This window comes from Pteropus medius, unplaced genomic scaffold (assembly GCF_902729225.1).
Source record: "Pteropus medius unplaced genomic scaffold, Ma_sr-lr_union100, whole genome shotgun sequence".
Taxonomy (NCBI): Eukaryota; Metazoa; Chordata; class Mammalia; order Chiroptera; family Pteropodidae; genus Pteropus; species Pteropus medius.
Window position 1 is genome coordinate 5,105,694 of NW_024342471.1, and position 6,000 is coordinate 5,111,693.

Sequence of the window (6,000 nt, forward strand, 5' to 3'; positions counted from 1 at the left end):
AGTTGTCCCTGTGTGGCCTGCGAGTAGCTAAGAAGGGAAGCAGGTGGAAGGTGCCTCCCTAGCTAAGCCCCCACTGCCTGGGCAATGCAGAGCTCATGCCAGAGATGAGGGCCCATGATGATGGAAAGAACATGGCAGGTGGCTGTAGCCACAAGTTCCTGGTTGCCAAGTGACAGCAATGTGAGTATTCCAAGCTCCCTGGAAACTGTCTCTCTGGAAACTGTGGAGAGGTGAGCTAAAGGCCAGGGCCCAGACGGGCACTGAGGTAGAATCATTTACCACTGGAATCCTTCTGTTCCTTTTGCCTAACATCAGTCTGACTACTTCACCTCCTCCAGGAAGCTCTCCATGATTAATATTGTTCAATACTAACTGGAACCCAAGACTTTTCATTCCCCTTGTCAGTGGGGTGCCCAGCATAGTTGACACCTGGAGGAGATAACTCTCTTTTAAATAATATAACTTTACTATCACCCCATTTGTTTTTTGAAAGATTTTTTTATTGCGATAATATGAAATTTAACTGTCTTAACCATTAAAAGTGTACAGTTGAATAGTATTAAATACATTTACATTGTTGTGCTACGATTACCACCGCCATCCATCTTCAGAACTCTTTTTATCTTGTAAAACTGAAACTCTGTACCCATTAAACAATAGCTTCCCATTCCTCCCTCCTCCCAGTCCCTGGCAACTACCCTTCTACTTTCTGTCTCTAAAGTTTTGACTAATCTAGATACCTTGTATAAATGGAATCACATGGTATTTGTCTTTTTGTGACTGGCTTATTTCACAGCATATTGTCTTCAGGGTTCATCTATGTTGTAGCATGTGTCAGAATTTCTTCCTTTCTAAGGCTTAATAATATTCATTGTCTATATGTATATCCATCCATATTTCAATATATATCCACGATGGAATATTTATATCTGTATTTATCACATTTTGTTTATTCACTCATCTGTTGATGGACACTTGGCTTATTGCAACTAATGCTGCTGTGAGCATGGATGAATAACTATCTGTTCAAGACTCTGCTTTCAATTCTTTGGAAGGAGAATTGCTAAATCAATTGTAATTCTATTTTAAAGTTTTTGAGGAATCGCCATACTGTTTTCCACAGTGGCTGTACCATTTTACATTCCCACCAACAATGCACAAGTGTTCCCCTTTCTCCACATCCTTGCCAACAGCTGTTATTTACTAAAAAGTCATCACCATACCCCAGGTCATCTACATTTTCTCCTATGTTTTCTTCTAGGAGCTTTATATTTTGAATTCTATACTTAGGTCTGTGATTCATTTTGAGTTGATTTTGTGAAGGATGTGAGGTTTGTGTCCAGATTCTTTTTTTTTTTTTTTTTTGCATGTGGATGTCCAGCTGTTCCAGAATATTGTTTTTTATTATAATGCCTTTACTCCTTTGTGAAAGATTAGTTGACCATATTTATTTGGGTCTATTTCTAAGGTCTCTATTCTGTTCCATCGATCTCTTTATCCTTTCACCAATACCACACTGTCTTGATTATTGTAGCTATATAGTAAGTTTTGAAGTCAGGTAATGTCAGTCCTCTAACTTTGTCCTTCTCCTTCAGTATAATATTTACTCTTCGGGGTCTTTTGCTTCTGAATTTAAACTTTAGAGTAAGTATGTCAATATTCATAAAATAATTTGTTGGGATTTTCACCGAGATTCATAAATCAAGTTTAGAAGACCTGACATCTTAAAAATATTGAGTCTTACTATCCATGAACATGGAATATCTCTCCTTTTAGTTAATTTTTCTTTGATTTCTTTTATCAGTTTTGTAGTGTTCCTTTCATAGCTTTTGAATTTTTGGTGGAATTTCAAGAGTTCTCTGTATATTCTGTGTATTAATCTCCTATCAGATATATGATTTGCAAATATATTCCCTCATTTTGTGGGTTGCCTTTTTACTTTGTCGATAGTGTCCTTAGATGTACAAAAGTTTTTAATTTTTGTCAAGTTCAAGTTGTTTATTTTTAATTTGTTACCTGTGCTTTTGGTGTCAGATCTAGGAAATCGCTGTCAAATCCAATGTCATGAAGTTTTTACTCTATGTTTTCTTCTAACATTTTTATAGTTTTAGGTCTTACATTTAGGACTTTGATCCATTTTGAGTTCATTTTTGTGTATGGTGTGAGTTAGGGGTCCATCTTCATTCTTTTGCATGTGGATATCCAGTTTTCCTATCACCATTTGTTGTAAAGACTGTCCTTTCCCCATGAATGGTCTTGGCATCCTTGTCAAAAATCATTTGACCTTATATGATAGGGTTTATTTCTGTTCCATTGTTATATGTCTATGTCTATCTTTATTTATTTATTTAGTTAGTTAGTTAGTTAGTTAATTTTATTTATTTTTACGCCTACAGCATCTGGTCTTTCTAGGTGGTCTCCCATCCAAGTACTAATCAAGCCTGACCCTGCTTAGCTTCCGAGATCAGATGGGATTGGGTGTGTTCAGGGCGGCATGGCCATAGACTATATCTGTCTTTATTCTAGCCAGGCTCTTTTGATTACTGTAGCTTTGTAGTAAATTTTGAAATCAGGACGTTTGAATCCTCCAATGGAGCATTCCCTCATCTATATGACAAAACTCTTTTAAGTAATAACCACATGATAATCAATAAAAATTAGTTTCCCAATTCATTATTTTTACATAATGGTATAATTTATACATAGTATGAATCCTCCTTTTTAGTGTATAATTTTGTTTTGACAAATGTACACAGTCCCATAACCACCATACACTCTAGATTTTTCTATAAAGCAGTGATTTTTTAAAAAACTATTTTTATTGAAGTATAACTTACATACAATAAAATCACCCATTTTAATTTTACACTTTGATAAGTTTTGACAAACGTACAAACCAGTGTAACCACCATGACAATCAAGATGATTGACATCACTCTAAAATGTTTCCTCATGCTTCTCTGCAGTCAGTCTCTCCAATATCTGGCCCAGGTAACCACTGATCTGCTTTCTGTCTCTATAGATTAATTTGGCTTCTTGAAATTTCTTAAAATTAAATATGTATGTTGGTTGGGGGCCCTGAAAAGCAGATGTCAGGATGGAGTTAGTAGTGCTAGAGGTTTACTACAGATAAGACTTGTAAAAACGGGGTGGGGGAAGGAACAGTAGTAGGTAGAGAGGACTTTCGCACCATGATGCAGGTCTGACACCTGTGCGAGAGGAACATTAGGAGCCTAGGAGCCTCAGGCTTCAGTGCAGTTCTGATAAAGTCTCAGCCAGGCCAATATGAGGCCCTGGAACAAAGATTCCCATAGACTCCCATGCTGGGCAGAAGTGGCAAGGTGTCCCTCTGTACTCCCTTTGTGCCCTGTCACTGGGTGGACTGCTGTGAAGAGCATGGCCTCAGCGTTATCCTAAAGGTACTACTGCTGGAAGCTGTTGCTGAACTTCATACCCCACAGCTGATTGGCAGTTTCTTTCTTGAAGAGAGACTGGCACTCCTCAATGGCTGACTCATAAACTATATACTTTTGTTTCTGAGTTTTTTTATTCATCAGCATGACTGAAGTTTATATATGTTGTCCTGTGTATCAGTTCCTTCCTTTTTATTTGTGAGTAATATTCCATTGTATGAATGTACCACAGCTTCTCTGTTCCCTTCTTGATAGACATTTGGGTTATTTCCAGTTTGAGATGATTATAAATAATGCTACCGTAAACATTCATGTCTTGGTGTAGCACATATGTTTTCATTAGTCTTGGATAAATTTCTAGAGTGAGATTGCTGGGTCACGTGGCAGTAGTGTATGTTTGTAAGAAACTGCCAAATGTGTTTTCACAAGTGTTTGTACCATTTTATACTCACATGAGCAATGAATGAGAGTGCTGGTTGCTCCAAATCTAGCAGGAAGGGATTTAATATGAAAATTTTGGTGCTTACAAAATCACTGGGCGAGTTGGAATGTAAAGATTAGGCTAGAGTCAGCTTTCAGAGAGTTTGGAAGTTGCAAGAATTGCAGGAAAGCGCACCAGCAATGATCACAGCTACCTCTTGTCCTGAGGCAGTGTTCAAAACCTGAACCCTGAAACTCTGGATTCTGCCACTGCTATTGCAGAAGCGATGTGTCTCTGCTGCCTCCTGTTGGCTGGATCTAAACCAGAACCCTGCAGGCAAAGTCTTTCTGGAAAATGTCAGGCTTCAAGCACCTGCAGTCTTGGAGAGAGGCTTAGAAGGTGCGTGTGTGAGCCGGGTGGGGGTTGGCAAACAGGGATGGTTTTGAGGCTTTAACAGACAAATTGGACAGTGAGTATTACCTCCTTTAATCTCCACAACTCTTTAAAGCAGACACTGTTATGACCCTCATTTTTAAACTAATAAAATGCACAGCAACATTGTATAATTGCTCCTAACCGACAAAGGCAGAATTTTAACCAGATGGTATGCCAATGTGCTACAGCACCACACGACTGCCCCTGATGGCATCACAAGAGCTTGTAGGTGCCCAAGCTTTATATTTGAGGTCTATGCAGGAAAAGGTGAGAAAGCTGTGATTGGGATTTTCCAGGCTTTGGCTGGAGTTATGAAAGGCTAGGAATAGGGAAAGGGTCCAGACTAGGGAGAGAGAAATGATCTTTGCATGGGAAGCCCCTCCAACCACAGGGACGCATGGAGGGCTCATGTGGACAAGGGAAGCCACAAGAGGGCGCCCAGGCCCACCCAAATGCCCACTGAGGGCAGCCATGCAAAATGAGGTGCATATTTCCTTTATCCGAACTTCTACTAGGAGGTTCAGGGAAGCCCTAGACTGGGGGACCCTCAGCAGGCTCTGTCCCTCAATGCAGTCACAATCTTTATTCATGGAAATATCTGCTTTTAGCTCTGGGCATCATTGATCCCAGGGAGAGGTAGTCCTCAGAAAACCCAAGTCCCAGGGGATACAGAAGGTCAACTCTTCTCATTTCTGAGGCCATTGTCCTTCCTGCAACCTCTACCTTCCCTCAATAGATATCTTTGTATGCATCTTTTCATAGACTTGGTCCTAATCCTTTCTCCTGCCCCCACTCCAGTTATGTCCAGCTCCAGCCCCAAAGCCCTATCAGGCACTTGCCCCACCTTGGTTAGGCAGGTGAGATGGGCAATGAGTCTCACCTTGAAAGGCTAGAAGTTTTGCCTGAAGCTCCCCTAACTAAAACATGAGCTTCATGTGCACAGGTATTTGGGTCTTTTTGATTCACAGCCATACCTTCTAAGTCCTAGAACAGTGCCTGGCATACATAGTAGGTGCCCAATAAATACTTGTTGAATTAGTGAATAAATTAGCAATTGTACAGAGTTTAGGTCTTGGAGTCAAGCAACCTGGGTTTACATCTCAGCCTCATTGCAGCCTCATTGCTTATTCTCTGTGTAACTTTGGGCAAATGACTTACATTGTTCAAATAAGGATTATGATGGTATTTCTCCAGGGATTATTGGGAGAATTTCTGGAGATGATGTCACTAATATGCCTCCCACAGTGCCTGACACATGCCAGGGGCTCCTTAGTAATAGCTCATTATTTGCGATAATGAGGCCTTGGACAACAGCTGCAATTTATTGGGGATTTACCATGCATCTCTGGCACTTGGCTTTCATTATCTAATTCAGTTTTCTTAACTACTTCATGAGCGGTTAAGTAGCTCAGAGAGGTTAAGTAACTTGGCCAGGATCACACAGTTGAGAAGAACAAACTTGGGTTTAAGTCCAGGTCTTGAAAACTGACTGCAGCATACAAGGTCATACTTCCTGGATTCAAGTCCTGGTTCCATCACTTACAAGTAGTATGACCTTGGGCAAGTTTCTCAGTGGAGAGATCTAGGAAGGAACAGAAGTGGGCCACCATATAAACCTGGACTGTTCTTTAGAACTTCAAGGAATTAAAGATACCACCAATTGTAATGCTGCAGCCTTGCTCCCTTGAGATTGAGTGACTTGCCAAGGTTTCTAGAACCTGCTCTTTATCC

The 6,000-nt window shown here is 40.2% G+C and overlaps 1 long non-coding RNA gene and 1 pseudogene across 1 annotated transcript in view; one reads left to right on the forward strand and one right to left on the reverse strand.

The window, feature by feature from the left end:
* Positions 1 to 6,000, forward strand: part of LOC120603491 (uncharacterized) — a 28,614-nt gene that overhangs the window by 2,874 nt on the left and 19,740 nt on the right. The window lies entirely within an intron of this gene.
* On the reverse strand, positions 2,388 to 2,506 carry LOC120604036 (uncharacterized; annotated as a pseudogene).